This window comes from Choloepus didactylus, chromosome 3 (genome assembly GCF_015220235.1).
Source record: "Choloepus didactylus isolate mChoDid1 chromosome 3, mChoDid1.pri, whole genome shotgun sequence".
In the NCBI taxonomy this organism is placed as follows: domain Eukaryota; kingdom Metazoa; phylum Chordata; class Mammalia; order Pilosa; family Megalonychidae; genus Choloepus; species Choloepus didactylus.
This window is the reverse complement of record NC_051309.1, coordinates 95,255,259-95,280,113: the sequence shown is the minus strand read 5'-3', so window position 1 is coordinate 95,280,113 and position 24,855 is coordinate 95,255,259.

Sequence of the window (24,855 nt, the reverse complement as noted above, 5' to 3'; positions counted from 1 at the left end):
TCTTGAGTCTACCAAATAAACCTGTGGAAAGCCAAAGCAACCTCATAAATGATGTGCATACTGATGAACTGGTACCTTGCAATCTGCTGAAATTTGTGAAATGATTTTCAATGATTTTGTAAATAAGAGCCCAAGTTACAAACAGCTTTGGTGTTTGTACTTCACAGAAGAGGACAGGCTGTAAAGTTCTCTGCTAGTGGAAATGGAAGGAAACAGAGCTACAGGAATTCTTTGGACATTTCCTAATGTGTCCCAGGTGGTAGACGTGCTTCAGGAAAGGGTGAATAGCTCATGGCCAAGAAGGAAGCAGCTTTAAGAAAGCAAAGCCAAAACTAAGAATTGGCACTACTCCTAAGAGAATAAGCAACATTGTTCAAGCCAGCCTGGTCTTCCTGTTTGGAGGGATTTGTAAATATATTTTGTAACTGACTGACAAATATTGTAGCAGCTAAGGCCTTAATTTCAAATCCATTTACAAGCAGAGCCCACCTACTCTAATTAAGAAATTCAAATATTCCTATAAGTATCCTAAGCCTCACATCCAGTGCCTCCAAGACAATACAATTATCCTTTTCCAATGGAGAGAATAACCATAAAGAAGTAGAGAATAATGTAATTAATACTCATGTATCCACTATGAGGATTTTTAAATATTAACATCAGTCTGTTGTCTGTAGAGATTCTTTTAAAATATAAACCAATCAGGACACTTTTCTTCTCAAGATCCTTCTATGGTAAGCCTCATGAATTATGGGTAGGACTGTAAAATGGTGCAGCCACTGTAGAAAACAACTTGGGCAGTTCCTAAGAAAGTTAAGTAGGGAATCATCATATCTCAGAAACCCCACTTCTAGGTATATATGTCAAAAAATTGAAAGCTGGGACTTGAACAGATAATTTTTACACCATCACAATAGTCAAAAGGTGGGAGCAATCCAAGAGTCCATCAACAGATGAATGGATAAACAAAACATAGCATATATATACATTGGAACATTATTCAGCTGTAAAAAGTAATGAAGTTCTGATACATGTGACAACATGGATGAACCTCAAAGACATCACATTGAGTAAAATAACCCACACATGAAAGGATAAATATTGTATGAACTCACTTATATGAAATAATACAATATGAAACTCAGAGACAGAAAGAAGCTTTCAGGGTACCAGAGAACACAGGGTTGGAAAATAGGAAGTTAATGCTTAATGGGCAGAGTTTCCATTTGGGGTGACAAAAGTTTTGGTAATGGAAATGTATGGTATGTGAATATAAGTCTATAAAATTGTAGGAAAATATATATATAGGAGTAAAAGTGTTGGAGAAAACATGGTGAGAGCAATGATGCCTCACCAATATGGACTAACTACAATGTGTAAACTCAGAATTGAATCTTAGAACATAGCCTAACGTGGACACAATAATTGTAATAGTACCTAGATTGTAAGCTCTTACAGCAGTTAACTCTATCCCTGAATTGTAAGGCCTATCTCTAAACTTTGAGATGCTGATCCCCTAGCGTATGTTGTCACAAACATTGGGACTGGTGGTTTGATGTGCTGAGCCCTTGAGCATGGGACCTTGCCCTTATGAAGCACATTACCACAAAGGAGAGTCTAAAGTTGTATGTAATGGTGCCTAAGAGTCTCCCCTGAGTACCTCTTTGTTGCTCAGATGTGGCCCTCTCTCTCTCTAACTGAGCCATCTCGACAGGTGAACTCGCTGCCCTCCCCCCTACGTGGGACCCAACTCCCAGGGGTGTAAATCTCCCTGGCAACGCAGAGTATGACTCCCGGGGATGAATGTAGACCCGGCATCGTGGGACTGAGAGTATCTTCTTGACCAAAAGGGGGATGCAAAATGAGACAAAATGGTTTCAGTGGCTGAGAGATTCCAAATGGAGTCGAGAGGTCACTCTGGTGGACATTCTTATGCACTATATAGATAACACCTCTTAGGCTTTAATGTATTGGAATAGCTAGAAGTAAATACCTGACACTACCAAGCTCCAACCCAGCAGCCTGGACTCCTGAAGACAATTATATAATAATGTAGATTACAAGGGGTGACAGTGTGATTTTGAAGACCTTGTGGATCACACCCCCTTTATCTAGTGTATGGATGAGTGGAGGAATGGGGATAAAAACTAAAGGACAAATGGGGTGGGATGGGGGGATGATTTGGGTGTTTTTTTTTTCACTTTTATTTTTTATTCTTGTTCTGGTTCTTTCTGATGTAAGGAAAATGTTCAGAGATAGATTGTGGTGATGAACGCATAACTATGTTATCATACTGTGGACAGTGGATTGTATATCATGGATGATTGTATGATGTGTGAATGTATTTCAATAAAACTGAATTTAAAAAAAAAAAAAAAAAGTTTTGGTAATGGAAGGTGGTGATAGTAGCACAACATTGTGAATGTCACTGAAATGTAAACTTGAAAGTGATTCAGATGGGTATTCCTGTTTGCTAATGCTGCCATTAGGCAAAATACCAGAAAAGGATTGGCTTTTAAAAAAGGGGTTTATTTGGTTACACAGTTACAGTCTTAAGGCCATAAAGCATCCAAGGTAACACATCAGCAATCGGGTACCTTCACTGGAGGATGGCCAATGGTGTCCGGAAAACCTCTGTTAGCTGGAAGGCACATGGCTGGTGTCTGCTCCAAAGTACTGGTTTCAAAATGGCTTTCTCCTAGGACATTCCTCTCTAGGTTGCAGTTCCTCAAAAATGTCACTCGTAGTTGCAGTTGGGGTGTTTGTCCTCTCAGCTTCTCTGGAGCAAGAGTCTGCTTTCAACGGCTGTCTTCAAACTGTCTCTCATCTGCAGCTCCTGTGCTTTCTTCAAAGCGTCCCTCTTGGCTGTAGCTCCTTTTCAAACGTTCACTCTCAGCTGCACTGAGTTCCCTCTGTCCGTCAGCTCATTTTTATGGCTCCATGGCTCCAGTGACTCAACTTAGACCCACCCTGAATGGGTGGAGCAACACCTCCATGGAAATTATCCAATCAGAGTCATCACCCACAGCTGGGTGGGGCACATCTCCAAAGAAACACTCAAAAAAATCTAATCAACACTGATAACGTCTGCCCACACAAGATTACATCAAAGATAATGGCGTTTGGGGGACACAATACAATTCAAACTGGCACAGGGAGTTTATCTGGTTACAAAGTTACAGTCTTAAGGCCATACATGTGTCCAAGCTAAGGCATTATCAATAGGGTACCTTCACAGAAGAATGGCCAATGACACCTGGAACACCTCTTTTGTCTGGGAAGGCACATGGCTGGCGGCTTCTCCCTTTTCTCCCAGGTTGTGTTCCAAAAAGGCTTTCTTCCAGGATGTTTCTCTCTAGGCATCTGGAGTATTCTCTCAGTTTCTTCCAGGCAAACTCTGGACTAGCAAAAGTCTACTTTCAATGGCCGTCTTCAAAATGTCTCTCTTGGCTGCAGCTGCTCTCTAAAATGTCACTCAGAGCTGCTCCCTTGGCTGTAGCTGCTCTGCAGTCCTTCTGTTTGTGAACTTTTATAGGGCTCCAGTAAACTAATCAAGACCCAAGCTGAATGGGCAGGGCCACACCTCCATGGAAATAATCTAATCAAAGTGATTACCCACAGTTGGGTGGGTCACATCTCCACCTAATCCAAGGATTCCAACCTAATCAACACTAATACATCTGCCCCCACAAGATTGTATTAAAGAACACGGTGTTTTGAGGGACATAATACATCCAAACCAGCACAATGAGAAATGCTATCTTGTATATATGTTACCACAGTAAAAATTACAACAAACAAAAACCCCTTCTATGGCTTCTCACATCTAAATAAAAGCCAAAATCCCAAGGAACCACCAAGACCTACAAAATGTGACTCCCCATGGCCCCCATCCCGTCGCCCAACACTCTTCCTCTGGTTAATTGCACCCAACCACATCTACCTTCCCTTGTCTTGAAGATACCAAGCCCTTTCCCTATCTCAGGTAGCCTTTGTGCCTACTCCTCCGTCTGTCTGAAACACTCTTTATCTCATATGCTAATTAGGATTAGGTTGAACTGTGAGAGTGACATAAACAATAGACAAGTTTATTTATCTTTTGTATTCAAGAAATCCAGAGGTAATTATTTCCAGAGAAGGGATAGCAATTTCATGGTTTCAGGAACCCAAGTTCCTTCTATCTTGTTGCTTTGCCATGCAAGGCGTCCACTCTCAAAGTAATTTCATAATCCAGTTATTATGCTTGCATACCAGCCAGTAGGAAGTAGGAAGAGGCAAGGAACATCCTATGTTTCTATGAAATGTTGAGTGAACAAGGAAATGTAGCATATGATTTTTAAAAATGTTTTTGGAGTTAAACCTTTGCTGTCTAAGTAAAATCCCATCACCACCCACTTTCATGGCAGCATTAGAGGAAAATATATGAAGTATTTTTTAAAACTGAACTTGTTTCCAATCACCCTACTAGTAAACATGTGGTTGAGCTTGATCTTTTTGTATCACCTGCAGTCTGGGAGAGTTCAGATATTTTTGTTTTAGCTACAGAAAGCTTTTGAAAAATTTAAATGAATGCACACCCCCCAATATAGAAAAAAGAACAATGTATTTATTGGTCTAAATAGATTTTATAATTGAAATTTATGGCATTTACTTACTAGGGAGTTAGTCAATGAAAACTGGAGTATTTTGATAAGCACAAAATGTTGCGAAAGGTTTTGTGGATTATAGATGTTGTAAACCTCTGAAACCAATTTATTTTTCTTTCATTTTGGTTGCACAGATTAAGGAAAATCTGATTCACAGACTACCAGTTAGGAACAGTTTCATATTATGCTTTGTTCACCTTACAGTTTTATGATTCTTTCTGTTTAAACATATGACAAGAGATTTATTTTGAGATACATACAAAAATAACAAAAGTTAATGTATAAGTTTCTAATATGTTAAACTTTGGTATATAGTAAATGAGAGGTTATGCTAAGTATGCTCTTGTACAATTTCTTAGATGTTTTAAAAGTTATATGTAATTAATATATTGTTTCTTTAATATAATTAATCTTATGTTTGTTTAAAATAAATATTTAAATAAATATTAAATATATTTGACTATGCATATTTAACTCTATTATATTGCACATTGTTCTTTATCAGCTTTTTAAAAAACAGCTTTATTGAAATTTATATAAGTAAATTTCACCCATTTTAAGCATATAATCCAATTAATTTTCAGAGTTGTGTAACCATTACCAATCTAATTTTAAAATAATTTTTTCACCTCAATGCCCATTTACAGTCATTCCTCCTTCCCATGCCAAGCCCCAGACAATCAGTAATATTCTTTCTGACTACAAATTTGCCTTTTCTGGACATTTCATATATGTGGAATCTTTTGTATCTGTCTTCTTTCACTTAGCATGATTTTGAGGCTCATACATTTTATAGCATGTATGAGTAATTTGTTCATTTTTATTGCTGAACCATATCTCATTTTGTCTATCCATTTACCAGTTGAGGAACATCTGGATTGTTTCCAGTTTGGGGCTGTTATGAATAATGCTACTATAAGCATTTGCTTACAGGACTTTGTTTCAACATACGTTGTCACTTCTCTTGGATAGATTCCTAGGAGTTGGATTGTTGAGTCATGTGTTAAATTTATGTTTAACTTTTTAAGAAACTGCCAAGCACCAGCAATGTGTGAGAGTTACAGTTTCTCTACATCTTCTCACCAGCACTTATTGTCTGTCTTTTTGTGTATAGTCATTCTAAAGGGTATGCAAGGGTATCTCATTGTGGTTTTTATTTGTATTGCCTTAATGATTAATTATGGGCTTCTTTTCATATACTTATTGACCATTCATATCTTTGGTGAACTGTCTATCTAAATGTTTTGCCCATTTCTTTCTTGGGTTATTTGTCTTCTTGGTGTTGAGTTGTAAGAGTTCTTTATATATTCTGAATACAAGTCATTTATTAGATACATGATTTGCAAATATTTTCTCCCAGTCTGTGGCTTATTTTTCTAAAGGTTAAAAGATATGTTTAAAATGTAAAATACATAAAAGGTTTGTGAAGCCCCTGAAACATCTCCTTGGTACTCCAGGATAATCAGATAAGTGAGCATTTCAGTAGCATCTAAACTCAGCAAACTAAATCACTCATCTTAAGCAAAATCATGGACCAGTGTGGTTGGGAGGGACCTTACAATTCACCAGGATGCCCTCCCAGCTTTGTACCTCAACTCCTGCATGTTTGAATGTCTTACCTGCAATACACATAAGCAAGGCTTTATGGAGCATAGAGGCAGATTGAATTTGCTGGCAAACAAAAATTGGATTTGCTGGAAAACAAAAACTTTACAACTCAGGAGTTCAGCTAGGGCAAAAATAAAAAGTGAAAAAACCAATATTTCCTGATAGGACTAGAGATTTATTCCTTGGCTCAAGATAAAGAGATTTAGCTTCAAAGAGAAGGCAAGAAGAATTCTGAACTCACTAGAAACTTGGCTCTCATAATAGAAATCAATCTCAATAACTGTTCGTTGTTTCAAATTGTAACAAAGAAAGAAACAACAACTCATGCAGCTAAGAAAATTATACTGTATTCAGTACCTAAGAGCCAACTTGCCCATTTATCTTAAACCACCCCATGCCTCCTTGGTACTTATGATTTATGTACATTTCTTTTTGCATACATCTTCAAACATATCTCATTGATTCATTCACTTAACAATGAATTTATTGAACAACTATTTTAAAGCTAGATTCTAGGCTCAAAAAGTATTTCTCATTCTCGTAAGGAAAATAGATGAAGTACGCAGCCATAAAATTATGGACTAATTACTATAAAAAATTTAATAAGTAGGGGCATTTATAAGTATAAAAATAATAGCAACACTTACTGAGCATCAAGCACTCTTCTTAATACTTTGTAAGTATATTCATTCATCAATTCTCACAAAAGTCCTGTGTGGTACTTACTAGCTAATTATTATTTTTATTGTGGTAACACATATACAACATAAAATTTCACATTTTAACCACTTTCAAGTATACAATTCAGTGGTGTTAATTACTTTCAAAATGTTGTGCTATTTATCATCCCCAGAGGTACCTACTATTAATATACCCATTTTATAGATAAGGCTTAGAGAGATTAACTCATTTGGCCAATGACATGCAGATAGTATGGCAGAGCCAGAATTTGAAGCCAAGCAGTCTGGCTCCATAATCTGTGATCCCAAACACTGCACCAAATTCATGCACGTATGGTGATGTTAAAAGAATATAAGAGTAAAGGGAGGATGCTGAAGATGGTGGCATAGAGAGGAGTGGAAGCTAAGTAGTCCCCCTGGAACAACTCAAAAAAACCCCAGAAACAACTAGTAAATAATCCAGAAGAACTGCAGGGGGACAAACGTGACCGTCCACTCATCATACACTAACCTGAATTGGGAGGAATGCCTGAGATCACAGCATAAAATCTGTAAGTAAGAACTGTGGATCCAAATCGGGAGACCCCTCCCCCACAGCCCGAGCTACAAAGCCTTGTGGTGCCAGAGAGAAGCTTTCTCCCAGCAAGCGAATATAGCTCAGCTGAGCTCCAACTGGGGTTTTAATTAGCAAGTGTGAACTGCTCACTACTAGGTACGAATCCCCAACAAGTGGACAGAGGCTTTGGGTGACCACTGACCTTGGAGAGCCGGAGGGTCATCTCAGACTAGCTCTGTTCCTTTTTTGACTCAGTGGAGAAAGCCTCGGCCATCCTCAATTCTCAGTTCTGTGACCCAGACAGGGTTGTGGCACAGGCAGAGAGAGACCATTGAAATGCTAATGACCTCCCACTAGGGCATCTATCTTCTAAGAGGAAAGGGGTGGGGCCCATCTCTACTACCTGCCTTTCATTCAGAACTTACACCAGTCAAGAATTATAGGCTAATCTTTGCATCAGGCAGAGAGCGCCCCTGCACGGCCTGGTGGCCCGGGGCTTCCCTTGAGGGACGATGCACACTAGTGACATAGCACAGCCTTCCCTCAGCAGAGGTCCTGGAAGATCACAGCTGAGAAGGGGGACCCGCTCGGAAAACCCAGGATGCTACGTCAATGCCGGTGGTTTGTGGGTCAGTGATGGAGAAAGTCTGGGACAGAACTGAAATGAAGGCTTAGACTCTTGCAGTAGCCTTCAATCTCTGGGAACACATGGGAGGTTTGAATATTAAAGCGGCCCTGCCTCCCTGACCACCCAGACACATGCACCACATTCAGGGCAGACAGCTCCAACAACAAACCCAAACTGAGTTCACCAACTGAACCTCACAAAAATCATTTCCCCACACACTACAGAGACAGAGTTGGGGAGAACTGACTTGAGGGGTATAGGTGACTCGCAGATGCCATCTGCTGGTCAGTTGGAGAAAGTGTACACCACAAACTTGTATTTATGAAAAATTAGATTGGTATTTTTTTTTTTTTTACAACTTGAAAGAACCCTATCAAGCAAAGCGAATGCCAAGAAGCCAAAAACAACAGAAAATCTTAATGCATATGATAAAGCCAGATGATGTGGAGAACCCGATCCCAAACACCCAAATCAAAATATCAGAAGAGACACAGTATTGGCACAATTAATCAAACAATCACAACTGAGGAATGAAAACATGGCACAGGATATACAAAACATGAAGAAGTCCATGGAACAGGATAAAAGGGACATAACGAAGACACAAGAAGAGCATAAAGAAGAAATTGCAAGATTAAATAAAACAATAGAAGATTTTATGGAAATAAAAGAAATTGTTGGCCAAATTAAAAAGACTCTGGATACTCATAATACAAGATTAGAGGAAGCTGAACAACGACTCAGTGTCCTAGAAGTCCACAGAACGTAAAATGAAAGAACAAAAGAAAGAATGGGGAAAAAATTGAAAAAATCAAACAGGATCTCAGGGATACAATAGATAAAATAAAGCATCCAAATTTAAGACTCATTGGTGTGCCAGAAGGGGAAGAGAAGGGTAAAGGTCTAGAAAGAGAATTCAAAGAAATTGTTGGGGAAAACTTCCCAAACCTTCTACACAATATAAATACATAAAGCATAAATGCCCAGCGAACTCCAAATAGAATAAATCCAAATAAATCCACTCCAAGACATATTCTGATCAGACTCTCAAATACTGAAGAGAAGGAAAAAGTTCTGAAAGCAGCAAGAGAAAAGCAATTCACCACATACAAAGGAAACAACCTAAGGCTAAGTAGTGACTACTCAGCGGCCACCATGGAGGCAAGAAGGCAGTGGCATGACATATTTAAAATTCTGAGAGAGAAAAATTTCCAACCAAGAATACTTTATCCAGCAAAACTCTCCTTTAAAATTGAGGAAGAGCTTAAAATTTTCACAGACAAACAAATGCTGAGAGATTTTGCTAATAAAAGACCTGCCCTACTTCAGATACTAAAGGGAGCCCTACCAACAGAGAAACAAAGGAGAGAGAGATACAGAGAATTTTAACAGACATATATAGAATCTTACATCCCAAATCACCAGGACACTCATTTTCCTCTAGTGATCACGGATCTTTCTCCAAAATGGACCATATGCTGGGACATAAAAGAAGCCTCAATAAATTAAAAAAAAAAAAATTGAACATATTCAAAGCACAATCTCTGACCACAATGGAATACAAATAGAAGTCAATAATTTTTGAATTTTAACTCCACTATTTAGTTCCTACATGATATAAAATACACAAACTCTAATGACAAATCAGTGGTTTTGAACTCGATGTAAAATATGTAATTTTTGACAAGAACTATATAAAGGTGGGGGAATGGAGGAGTATAGGTACATAGTTTATGTGTCCTATTGAAATTAAGTTGGTATCAAAGAAACACAAGATTGTTATGGATTTAAAAGTTTAATTTTAAGCCCCACAGTAAACACAAAGAAATTATCAGAGAATATGACCATAGAGATGAAAAGTAGACTATGGGTTAAGAGAAATGGGGGAAGGGACAATGAGGAGTTAAGAAATGAGTGTAGGGTTGCTGTTTGAGGTGAAGGAAAATTTCTAGTAATGGAAGGTGGGAAGGCGATAGCATTACGACATTCTAAATGTGATTAATCCCACTAATGGAAGGCTAGGGAGGGGGTGGAATGGGAAGATTTAGGCTGTATATATGTTTCCACAATTGAGAAAACAAAAAAAAAAAGACAGTCTAAATAGATGACAATTGAAAGCCAAAGATGACCCTGGATGGGATCTGAGGATGGAGGACAGGAGGCTCAAAGGGACACAGTTGAGACATAAGGAAAAGGAAATATAGAATGTAAGCTTTGTATCATTGTTGAATCTCTTGTACTTCTTGGCTGTGCTTAATGGGATTGCATGAAAGAATGTTCTTGCTCATGGGAATAATATATGTGAATTACAGTGTATGTTCAAGGATGTGTGCAGCTAGGTCTCATATGTTCAGAAGACAGAGCAATAGATGATGGATGATAGATAGGGAGAGAGGGAGGGAGGGAAAGAAATAGTGGTATGACAACATTGTAAAGTTAGTGGATCAGGGTATGGGGGTGGGGGGTCAGGGAATGCTGGAGCTCTGTGTATGGGGTTTGTATTGTTTTTGCAACTGTTCCGATAACTGAATTTATTTCAAAGTAAAATGTAAGAAGAAAAAAAAAAAAGAGAGTAAAGGGAGGCACCCTCAGCATTCTTTGTTTAAATCCCTTCTTGCCCACCCAATTTTCATTGGTGTTATAATAAAGCTATATTTGCCCTAATGTGGCTTACATTTATTATCTGCCTGCCTCTCCAACCTCACCTCTTACTGTTGACCCAGTCTCCTGGGTTGGATATGTAGCTACTGGAGTGGCCCAGGCACCAAGCAATCAGGATGGAGTCAGCCTTAAATAACAGGCTTAGGCCTATCAGTTTGTACCAGCTAAATATCAGCCCCTGCTTCTTCCCACCGATCTTCAGTTCTAGTCATAATTAACTATGTTAAGGAGGAATTACTCCAAGTTCATGTTCTCTCTCATCATTGGGCCTTCTCAAACTTTGTTCTCTATCTTCTCACTCCCAAACTTGAATGACTTCTATTTATTCTTTATATATTGACCTAAATGTCACTTCCTCTGGGATGTCATCCCTGAGTTCCCCCAAGCTTGGTGAGATGTCCCTGCTAAATGTATCCTGAAAATTTCTTATATCATCATAACCAATAATGCTTTGTTATTGTTTGCAATAACAAATGTTTAATTGACAGTCTCCCCCATTAGATTATGAGTAGATCTGGTTCCATCTTGTTCACCATTTTATGCCTATCACCTTGATCTTAGTAGGCTCTCATTAATGTTCTTGAACGAATTAATAAATGTATGAACACAAGTGGGAAAGAGTTTGGGGAAGGCCTCATGAAGAATAATGACCTACATCAGACAATCGCTAGAGCTGCTAAATGAGAACTTACTGAGGAGCTACTTTGTGTCTGGCACATGTGGGAGCAGAAGGGCATACCAAAGACACACATGGGTTCCTGGTCTCATGTGTTCTATACTCGGTCTAGGAAGACAAGAATGGCATTTATAGGAATATAAGAATACTGTGTGGAATATAAGAATACTATAGGAATGTAAGAATACTGTAACTCATAACATTTGGGGGAATTGCCTATATAACTACTTTTTAAATCACACTTTGAAAGATATTACTTTTTTGCATATATGTTATATTTCACAATAAGGAAATAACTGAAACTGTGAAACTATTAACCCATAACATTCTTTGAAGTTTGCTCTCTAATTGCCTGTTAAATTGCACTTGGAAAGTTATCACTTCTAGGTATATATGTTATATTCTACAATAAAAAATATGATAAAAAAGGAAAAAAAGAATAATGACCTAGTTTTATGGTTTAATCATGATTTGAGATACTTAAGGCTGATTTTTCTAAAATGCAATTTTATTGAAATATATGCACATACCATACAATCATCCAAGTATACAGTTGTTCACAGTATCATCATATAGTTGTGCATTCATCACCACAATCAATTTTGAACATCTTCAATACTCCAAAAGAATAAAAAGAAAACAAAAAAAAAAACACCCAAAACATCCCATACCCCTTCTCCCCCTCCATTATTCATTTGTTTTTTGTCCCCATTTTTCTACTCATTTGTCCATACACTGGTTAAAGAGAATGTGAGCCATAAAGTTTTCACAATCACACAGTCATACCATATAAGATACATAATTATATGATCATCTTCAAGAATCAAGAATACTGGATTGCAATTCAAGAGTGTCAGATATTTCCTCCTTGCTATTCTAATAAAGTAAAAACTAAAAAGGGGAATCTATATAATGCATAAGAATTACCTCCAGAATGACCTCTCAACTCCATTTGAAGTCTCTCAGCCACTGAAACTTCATTTTATTTCATCTCTCTTCCCTATTTTGGTCCATAAGGCTTTCTCAATCCTACAATGCCAGGTCCAGGCTCATTCCTGGGAGTCATGTCCCACATTGCCAGGGAGATTTACACCCCGGGAGTCATGTCCCATGTAGAGGGGAGGACAGTGAGTTTACCTGCAGAGTTGGCTTAGAGAGAGAGGCGACATCTGAGCAACAAAAGAGGTCCTCTGGGGGTGACTCTCAGGCACAACTATCAGTAGGCTTAGCCTCTCCTTTGCAGTAACAAGCTTCATAAGGGCAAGCCCCAAGATTGAGGGTTCAGTCTACTAAACTTGTAGTCCCCAATGCTTCTGAAAATATCAGGAATGCCCCAGGAGGGGAAGTTTAGTATTATCACATTTTCCCATAGTCCCTCAAGGGGGCTTTGCAAATACTTTTTATTCTCTGCCAAAATTACTCTGGGATGTATTGGGGCTTCACACTAACCTGTACAAACCAACCAGATCTCACCCCCTATTCAAGGTTCCATGTAATTATGGTGTTTGAGTAAACTGATCAGAGGCTGATTTTTTTGCACTAATGCATATCAAAAACACACAAGAACACTATTATCTTCACCTATATAGCCTAGAGTTCTATTTCTCATCATTTAGTTGAGTCCCAGTGATTCCCAATGGGGCATTTTTGGGAATTTGGGCAGGGCAATTCTTGATTGTGTGGAACTTTCTTATTTTGCAGGACAGTTAATATACTTGGATCCTGGCCATTACATGCCATTAGCAATTTCCAGACCTTGTGACAACCAAAAATGTCACCGGACATTTCCCAACATCTTTCACATGGAGGCATGTACTGCCCCTAGTTGAGAACCACTGCAAGATTGAAAACTTTTTGTGTGTTAACTGCATACTGCCAGAGATAAGAGAGAAAGCCCTATCTGGAGGGGTGTCTTCTCTGACCTCTATCCTTAGCTCAGATTATTAAATTGACTAATTATCACTTTGGAAAACTCATTTATTTAGAAATTCATTTTGTATTAATAAAAACAATACATATCATTTTAAACAATTCAAACAATGCGGAAATGAAAAAGAAAAAAATTAACATCCCTAATTTTTATCACCTACAAATTGCAGTAATTCACATTTTGAACGTCTTTGGATGAAAAAAAATCTGATTTAGTTTGAGGCTATAATTAATATTTTCAGGTTGCATACATAGGTTTTTTTGCTTGTTTGTTAATTTTGTTTTGTTTTAACTGCTTCCATTTTTAAACATATCATTTGATTTCCTGGATGAAAGATGAGAATATTTCAAAATATTCTTTCCACCTCCTTTCACCTCTCCCTTAGTTTTTATTATTTGTACATTTTTATAATATTTACATTATGTTCTATAATCATAATTACCACAGTGGGTAGTATTATTTTCCACATAAATGTATTTAATGTTCATTATGCAAATCTTTACATTTCTCTTTTCTAGATTTACATATTTTTATCTGTTTCTTAATTAGCTCAGTTGTGCTGTTAAATAGTATTTTTTCAGCAAGTGCTCATTGATGCTGTCTGCACTGCGTTTTTTCATAGTCAAGAATATTTGCCATCACTTGGCAAAGTTTATAAGGCATGTAGAGAGATACTATGACAGCAAGAAAATTAGGCATAGAATAAGTTTATTTCATTATTAGATAAGGTATGACATTTAAAATTAAATTTACTTTAAAATTTGTAGAACACACATTGCTTTCACTGTTTTGTTTATGATCTGCCTATAAAAAGGAAGTAATAGCTTATATTAAAAGAGCTGGCAAAAAATGACATGAGATAAGTATGAAAATTAATTATAAAGAGGGCAAGAGAAGAGAAAATGGTTTCAGGAAATATTGGTTTGGAATAACCATAGCAATTAAACACAGAAATTAGTTCCGTGTTTCTTTGTAGCTACAGCATGAAAGGTTAACTAATTAACTTATTTCTAGTAACAATTTTTCGGGAGAAACAGTATTACCTGTTACAGAACTCTGGGAGGAATTTTTCACAACGGTAATGTTTTGGTTTGCTAAGGATGACAAAATGCAATATACCTGAAATGGGTTGGCTTTTACAATGGGGATTTATTAACTTAGAAGTTTACAGTTCTGAGGCCAGGAAAAAGGTCGAAATTAAAGCATCAACAGGACCATACTGTCTCCCCAAAGGCCGGTCAACAGCGATCCTCAGCTCCTGTTCCATGGCCAGTCACGGTGGCGATGTCTGCTTGTCTCTCCCTTCTTTCCGGGGCTTTGTTACTTTCTGAGCTTCTGCTCCTGTGCTTCTCTCCCAGCATCTCTGGGACTTTTTTCTGTATGCTACTCTCTGTCTTTCATCCTCTTATAAAGGACTCCAGTAAGAGGATTAAGACCCACTCAGAATGAGGTGGATTATATCTCAATTTAAGATTCTACTCAACAGAACATCCTACTTACAATGGGTTCACACCCATGGAAATAGATTAGCTTTAAGAACATGCTTTTCTGGGTGCATGCAGCTTCAAACCATCACAGGTGATGACAAATAAGAAAATTATTTTTAAAGGAATATATTTTTACTATGGGAAAAGATGACAAACACTCAAAGAGAGTACAAAATATTAAAGGCTTGTATACGCACAACCATTATCCAATCATAATAATGCCATATTTGCTTGACATACATACAGACAGATATACCAATTTATATAGCAATATCTATATTTATATCTATGTATAGTTATATCATCCCTATCTCTATCTATTTTTATTTTTAAGAAATAAAATACAAGCATCCAAATTATGAGACCTAAATACTATTTCTCACTAAAAGGAGCCAGGGATCCATGCAGAATTGGATGATTCCAGATTTAGGGAAGGAACTGATAGATAAGCCTGGAACATTTTGTCATGCTAGAAAGCAAGGAGGCACTCAGAAATTATTATCTTGAAGCCAACTATAAGAGGCTCCCGCTAGCCAAGGCAATTTGGGCATCAGTAAGGGTAATATCTGCAATGGAGTAAATACATCATACATGCTTAAATCCAGGAGTTCATTAAAACAAATAACTCGTTGGCCAGTCACCTTTGGAGAATGTCTTTTTTGAACAAATTGTACCTCAAAGTAACCAATTCCTAATGAAAGGAATATTCTCTTAATAGAAAATTTCGTTTATAAATGAAAAAGGAATTATAAATGTAGACTCCTACCAATTAATGGATCTACCAATAATCATCACAAAAAGAGACAATCAGATGTTTGGGGCTTCCTGATCAAAGTATACAATATCATCTATGAAGTATTCTTGCCAAATAATTGGACCTGAATTTGTTCAAGATTCTATTATTTTACAAGTAAACAATGGAAGACAGAAGAATGTGTTTAATGATATTATAGAGATGCAACTATAGATAACACAATGATCCAGTTTCTTTTTTTATGTAATTTTATTGAAATATATTCACATACCATACAATCATCCAAAGTGTACAACAGCTGTTCACAGTTTCATCATATATATAGTCATGCATTTGTGCCAGTTTTAATGTGTTATGTCCCAGAAAAAGCCATGTTATTTGATGCAATCTTGTGGGGCATTAGATTAGATTAGATAGATTAGATTAGTGCTGATTAGATTGGAATCCTTTAAGTGTTTCCATGGAGATGTGCCCCACCCAACTGTGGGTGATGACTCTACTTGGATAATTTCCATGGAGATGTGGTCCCACCCATTCAGCAGACAGAAGGAGTGAGCTTGCTACAGCCAAGAAGGACACTTTGAAGAATGCACAGAAGCTGAGAGAGAAGCTGCAGATGAGAGACAGAAGACAGCCGTTGAAAGCAGACTTTTGCTCCAGAGAAGCTAAGAGAGGACAAACGCCACAAGAGCAACTGAGAGTGACATTTTTCAGGAACTGCAGCCTAGAGAGGAACGTCATGGGAGAAAGCCATTTTGAAACCAGAACTTTGGAGCAGATGCCAGCCGCATGCCTTCCCAGCTAACAGAGGTCTTCTGGATACCATTGGCCATCCTCCAGTGAAGATACCCGATTGTTGATGTGTTACCTTGGACACTTTATGGCCTTAAGACTGTAACTGTGTAACCAAATAAACCCGCTTTTATAAAAGCCAATCCATTTCTGGTGTTTTGCATTCTGGCAGCATTAGCAAACTAGAACACATTCAACGTTACAATCAATTTTTGAACATTTTTATCACTCCAAAAAATAAAAATGAAAATAATAATAAAAATAAAAGTAAAAGAGAACACTCAAAGCATCCCATACCCCTCCTCCCTGCCTCATTTACTATTTTTTAAATTGAAATATAGTCACATACCATACAGTCATTCAAAGTGTAAAACAATTGTTCACAGTATCATCATATAGTTGTGCATTAATTACCACAGTCAAGTTTTGAACATTTTCCCTACTCCAAATAAATAAATAAATAAATAAAAATAAGAATAAAAGTAAAAGTAAAAAGAACACTCTAAACATCCCATATCCCCCTCCTCCATATTATTCATTTACATTTTGTCCCCATTTTTTATACTCATTTGTCAATATACTGGGTAAAGGGAGTGTGAGCCACAAGGTTTTTATAATCACATGGTCACACTATATAAGTATATAGTTATACAATCACCTTCAAGAGATCCAGTTTATTAAATAAGTAGATTGTAAGGGGGGAGAAAACAGAGAGAATAAGAAGAAGCCTATCAATTAACTGAGTCTAAAAGACATAGTAGCCAATTTAACTAAGTCTCTATAAAAGTTTTTCTTAGAAGATTATTTTTTCAGAAACCTAAGACCTCTAGATTGATCTGGTGCCAGATAAGCCCTGAAACCCGGAGGTACCAGTATCTCTAAGAATCAACCAGTTTCATTCTTCTACCCAATAAGGTCAACACTCCTTTCCAGCACAAAGGAGTTAAAATGGTCATTGCCCAGGTATCCCTGAAGATTGAGAGAAAGATCAAATGAAAGGAGGTGTTACTGAGAAATTTGGATTTAACAAATGACTGCCAATACTGACTCATTATATAGATATTTCTTTTTAGTGTCTAGTGTTTTAGAATACCCAGAATGAAATACATGAAGTTGTTGACTTTAATCCAGTAGACTGATCTTTGATAATGATTGTATAATTATATAGCTAACAACAACAATAACAACAAAAACAGTTGCCCCTATTTGTATGGATCTACTTCTGGATGTTTTGTTCTGTTCCACTGATCTATATCTCCGATATTACACCATCTTGGTTAACCTACCTTTATTGTAAGTCTTAAAATTTGGTAGAGTGCAATACTAGTGATCAATAAGAGGGAGGGGTAAGAGGTATGGGATGTTTGGGGTCTTCTTTTTTCATGTCTTTTTCTGGAGTAATGCACATGTTCTAAAAATAATCATGGTGATGAATACACAAATATGTGATGATATTGTGAACCACTGATGGTATACTTTGGATGGATTGTATGGTGTGTGAATATATCTCAAAAAATTATGTTAAAAAAACAACAAAAAAGTCAGGTAACAACAAATATTGGTAAGGATGTGAAGATATTAAAACTCTCAAACACTGTTCATGGGAAAGTAAAATGCTGAAGCCACTTTTGAAAACAGTGTAATAATTTCTTAAACAGTTAGACATATTTCATATGGCCCTGCAATTCTATTTCTAGGTATACATGTGAGATAAATGAAAATATATGTCCATGCAGAATCTTGTACACTATTTATAGCAGCATTTTTCATAATAGCCCAAACATGTGAACAACCTAAATGATCATCAGTGGACAAGTGGATAAACAAAATAAGGTATATCCACAAGGTGGATTATATTTTGGCCATAAAAAATGAATATTTTAAATTGATTGTGGTGATGGTTGTAGTACAAATCTGAGAATATACTAAAAGACATTGAATTACACACTTTATATAGGAGGATTGTATAGTATGCAAATTATATCTCAGAAGACTATAAAAAGTTAAAAAAAAATAAAAGACATAGTAGCCAATGTAATATGGACCTTGTTTGACTTTTGATTTGAAAATCTTTAAAAAATTAAAAATTATGAGACAATCAGGAAAATTTAAACTGGATATTTGATGAAATTAAGAAATTGTCAGTTGCTTAACTGAAAATTATTGGGTTTCTGCTTGAAAGATAGAGTCATATCATTTAAAGATATATATGAAAATATTTATGAATAAAATTATTTGCTCTCTGAAATTTGTTTCAAAGTAATCTGGTGGGAAAGGAGAGAAATAAAGGTTACTAATGAAATAAAGAATGACTGCTAATTGATGATAGGTACGTGGGGGTTTCATCACACTGTTCTCTCTACTTTTGAAATGTTTGAAAATGTCCATAAAAACAAGAAAAAGTGAAAAGGATAACAGATACATTTGAGAACTTATATTTTTAACAATATTGCAGAGTTAAGAGACCCTGAAACCAACCAGCTACATGGTACCTAAAAAGGCTTGATGAAATATTAAAACAAAATGTTAAATGGTTGGATGATGCCACTGAATTCAGTAATGGAGCAAGAGTCAAGGCCAGACAGATAAGCTAAGCTTTGAAACACCTGCTACCCAGCCTACACTGATCTTTATGACCTGGACTTCACTGTACAGAGGGAACTGGGGACACAACCTTGGATTCACATAAAATGGAAGCTTGCTATCATGCATATATCTGGACACAGGAGGAGTATATATCTCTTCAGAAAGGGAGGACTAGAAAGGAAACCCACCCTGCAATGGTAGACCACAAGAAAACATTTCTATGTTGCACTGGTTATGAATGGAAGTCTAAAAATCAAAAAAAAAGATAAGAGCCACTCCTGAGAATTTGTGGCCGCTCGCCAGATCTTATGTTGACTTGTGGCCTGAGTCTATGTTCTTTGCAAGATCCAGAAACCACAGCCTGTAATTTAAAGATTATCAGCATGGGTAATATCCCCAGGCATCTGAGCAAAGCAAATACAAACTTTACCAGATGCGTCTAGCGTCAACTGAAACCTCAAGAATTCCTACAGGTAGACAGCCAACAAAACTCACAATAAAAAATTATAAAACACAAATCAAGTGAACAACAGATAACAGAAGCAGAAACACAGGCTTCAGATATTGTAATCATAAGAATTATAATATATGATTATGCTGGAAATGTTTTCAAATGTAAAAGAATTAAGGTAAAAAATGATTAGACCAATTTGAAAAAGACTAAAATATTACTTTTAGAAATTAAAAACCTAATTGAAAATAAGAACTCAAATGGATAGAAGGTTAAACAGAAGATTAAAATGAAAATAGTAATTCAGAAGATTTAACTGAGCAAATTTTCCAGGATGCAGCCACAGAAAAGTTGTGGAAAATACATAAGAATGATTAAGAAACATGGAGTAGTAAAAGGATCCATCATACTGAATTGGATTTCCCAAAGAGGATGGTAGGGAAAATGGAGAGAAAAGTAAGAGAATATGACTGAGAAGTATACTAGACATAATTCCTCCAATTTAGAAAGCCTTGCACAGGAGTAATAACAAGAAACTCATTCCTAGGAACAGTGTAGAGAAATTGCAGCACATTAAAGACAAAGATCCTAGAAGCATCCTGACAGAATAGTAAGATTGTCTATGAAGGAATGACAGTTAAATGGGCAGGTAACTTCTCAACAACTACAATCAAAATCAGAACATAGTGGAATAATACCTTCCAGGTGCTGAGGGAGAAAAAAAATGTTTAACAACATCATTTTTCAATAAACAAAATCTAAGAGTTTGCCACCAAAAGATTCTTACCGAAGGAATTTTTAAAGGTGCATTTCAAGAAAAAGGGAAGTTTCCCAGTAGAAAGGGCTGAGGATAGAAAAGTTGGAGTGTAAAGAAAATGGTTAACATGTGGTGATCTACACTAACAACAGTGATGTCAAACAGTAATTGTAATTTCTAGTTTGCAGTGTAAAATACAGAATTAAAACACTGAACAGCAATTGCATGTAAGCTAGGAGGGAGGTGATGGTAGTTAAAGAATTCTAAAGTATTTGAATTGTTTGGATAGAGGGTTGTGCTAGTTTGAAGCTGTTATGTACCCCAGAAAATGCCATATTCTTTTAATCTATTCCTGTGGGTGCAGACCTATTGTGGGTGAGACCTTCTGATTAGATGGTTTCAAGTGAGATGTGACCCACCCAATTCAAAGTGGGTCTTAATCCTTTACTGGAGTCCTTTATGAGGATAAAAGACAGAAAAAGGCCAGAGAGCTTAGAGAGAAACACCCAGAGAGAGCTGAGAGAAAATGTCTCCACAGTAGCTGAAAGCAATGAAACAAACCTGGGAAAGGAGGACTAGCAGATACCAGCCATGCACCTTCCCAAGTGACAGAGGCATACCAGATGCCAGCAGCCAGCCTTAAGAGAAGGTACCCTCTTGTTGATGCCTTAATTTGTGCATTTTCATGGCCTTTAGAATTGTAACTTGTAGGCTAATAAATCTCCATTGTTAAAAGCCAGTCTGTTTCTGGTATATTGCATTTCAGCAGCTCCAGCAAACTGAAACAGAGGGTAACTAAATTTTCTTAAGGATGCATATTGCAATTTCTAAGGTGATCACTTAGAGATTAGAAATAGAGTATATATCTTTAAAAGTAGTAAATGGGAAAATGGAGTGATAAAAAGCAAATTAATTCATTGAAGGCATGAAATGGTTGCAGTGGGGTGGGAGAAAGAAACAGAGAAAGGAAAATAGAAAGCACAAAATAAAATTGTAGAAATAAATCCAAAATATAAATGTAAATGGTCTGAATTCTTCAGTTAAAAAAGATATAGAATTTCACCCTGAATTTAAAAAGAAATCCAGCTAGATGCTCATTTTACAAAAGATTCAACTAAAACATAAGAACAGAGAATATTTGAAAGAAAAGAGGATGGACAAAGTTATGTCACACAAAAAAACAGCCAACAGGAAGCTGGAGTAGTAATATTAATATCAGAAAAAAATATGCTATAGTGCAAAAAGTATTACCAAAGATAACAAGCATTACTCTACAGCGGTAAAAGGCCAAAGTCACCAGGAAGAGATAACCATTCAAATTTGTATGCACCTAATTATATAGTTTCAAAATATATTAATTAAAACACTAACCAAACCACAAGAAGAAATTGACACATCCACCAGCAAAGTGGGAGATTATAATATACTTTTTTTCAATAATTGATAGATCAACCATACGAAAATACTAAGAAAGATATGGAAGATTTTCACAATGCAATGAAGAAACTTGAGAAAATGGACATATGTAGAATCTTGTATCCATCCATTGGAGAATACACATTCTTTTCAAATTACCATGGCATGTTTATAAAAGTTCACTATATACTAAGCCATAAAGCAAATCTTAAAACATGTCAAAGATTAGTATCATGCAGACTGGTTTTTTGACCAGAAGAAACCAACAAAAGACACATTTGAGGCCTCTGTGCACTGTTCTCTGATTTCTTTTTCCCTCTCCCTCCCCAGAACTAACCATTATCATTAATTCATTATTTACTATTTATGTACCACTTTCTATGTGCCATTTACTATACTAAGCAATTTTATGTATTCACTCTTTTAAGCATTCCAGTGCATGTTTTTATAATTTAACCACATATATACAAAGCTTTATACATTATAAGGATGTTGTTTGCAGGCTTTCACAACTTCATTTGTATTATAATGTATGCTGCTTTTTAGAACTTGCTTTTTTAATTCAAGATTATGCTTTTTAGTTTTATCCACATGCATAGATATAATGTTAGTTTTTTTACTTTAACAGCAGTGTAGTAATATTTTGTGACCATATTACAAATTGTCTCTCCTATTTTCAAATGTGATTGTTTCCAGTGATGCTATAATTAACATTCTTGGACCTGTCCTCTTTGTATGAAATTTTGAAATTGCCAAGTGGTAGGATATGAAATTATTTAACTTTAGGAGATATTGTCAGTAGTAATATTCAAAATGTGTAACAACTGTTGGGGTATTAGTTTTGTGCTGGATATCCTGTTTGTCCCTCAGATCTGCTCTCCATCCTTCCCCACTTTTCTTTGAGCCACAGGAGAGTGACCTGACTGGCCTGTACTGACGGGCTCTCGGGCCCTCTGGCTTCCTGTTGAGTTCAGGCAATGGTGGCACTGCTAGGAAATGGAAGGGTGGGAGGAGAGGGAGATTTGGGTATTTAATCTCCTAGGTCTTTCCATGTAGTAGCACCTTAGGCAGCTGTGTGCCTCAACCAAAAATCATAAATGTTGTTCAGGGAGCCCTCCCTGCTTTCTCACTCTGGATTCCAGTAACTACCCTGCTGGCCCTTTGTCCCTTTAGAGCATGGTAACGGTACCCAGCTGTTGCTATCCCTAGCACACTGTACTTTTCCTACACCTGCTCACACCTTTATAACTAGTCAGGTATTAAATTCTCCTCAGATTATTCAATTTGAGAGTGACATCTGTTTCCAGATGTGACTATGATTAATACAAATATACAAATGAACATATAAATCAAATTTTAAAAATCTGTTCCTTTTTACTCCCTAAATAACTTAAACTATAAATATTATGAAACTCCTTTTTGGGTAATTTAATTAGTACCACATCTGCTCATTTAAATAATTTCCAAATCATTTATTGATTTATAAAAACTGTCATTGAGATCTTTTGTTTGATATAGCAGTCACTAGATAAACAATGCTCATGTCTGAGCCATGTTTTAACTTTGGGAATGTCTTAGTTTGACAGGGCTGCTATGAGAAAAACACACAATAGCCTGGCTGAAACAAGAATTTATTGGCTCATAGTTTTACAGGCTAGAAATCCCAAATCAAGACATCAGCTGGACTATGCTTTCTCTCATAGTCTGCAACATTTTGGTGCTGGTTTACCACACCATGGGGTTCCTTGGCTTGCATCTCTGCCTCCTGTCACATGGCGATCTACTCTTCCAGTTTCCACTGACTTCTGGTTTTTTCCTGTTTCTTGTTTCTGTTGACTTTGGATTTCAATGTACGAGCCTCCAGTAATATGGCTGATGGCCCACCCTGATTCAGTTTTGCACACTTCTAAGATCGTATTCACAAATGAGCTCACACCTTAACTGTAATAGGTCTTCAGAGGTCCCTATTTACAAATGGGTTTGTGGTCTGGTTTGCTAATGCTGCCATTTGCAAAATGCCAGAAATGGATTGGCTTTTATAAAGGGAGTTTATTTGGTTACAAAGTTACTATCTTAAGGCCATTAAGTGTCTAAGATAAGGCATCAACAATAGGGTAACTTTGCTGAAGGATGTCTGATGGTGTCTGAAAACTCTGTTAGCTGGGAATGCACATGGCTGGCATCTGCTTGCTCCCAGGTTGCATTTCAAAACAGCATTCTCCAAAATGTCAGTGTTAGCTTCCAATGGCCATCTTCAAAATGTGTCTCTCAGCTGCAGCAAATGTCTGGGCCTATGTGGCTCTTTTTAAAGTACTCCAGTGATTTAATTAAGACCCATGCTGTATGGTTGGGGCCACATGTCCATGGAAACATTCAATCAGAGGCTACACCCTAACCAAAGGTGTCACTCACAGTTGGGTGGGTCACATCTCCATGGAAACAATCTAATCCCAATATCCCAAGAGACTGGATTAAAATATCATGGCTTTTTTTTTTCTTTCTACATTTAATTTTATTTACACATTGAGAACTACAATGAATAGTATATATTTGATATTAAATGATTCAATAGAACCTAACCATATACATGGCACTTTGATATACATTACTGTATTTTAAAAAAACCCATAATATTCAATAACCTCAAAAGTATTAATGGGAAAATTGTCTCCCTTATATCTTTTTTTTTAATTCAATTTTATTGAGATTATTCACATACCATACAACTATCCAAAGTATACAATCAGTTGTTCATGGTACCATTATTTAGTTGTGCATTCATCACCACAATTAATTTTTTTTTCAATTTTAGAACATTTTAATTATTCCAGAAAAGGCATAAAAATAAAAAAGAAAACTCATATCCTACCCCTAACCACCACCTCCATTATTGACTCATAGTATCGGTATAGTACATTTGTTACTGTTGATGAAAGAATGATAAAATACTACTAACTGTAGTACATAGTTTACAATAGGAACATTTCCCCCTATATACCCCTTTATTATTAACTTCTAGTTATAGTGTCATACATTTGTTCTAGTTCATGAAAGAAATTTCTAATATTTGTACAGTTAATCACGGACATTGTCCACCACAAGATTCACTGTTATACATTCCCATCTTTTTTTTTTTTTTTATTAATTTCAGTTTTATTGAAATACATTCACACACCATACAATCATCCATGATATACAATCCACTGTCCACAGTATGATAACATAGT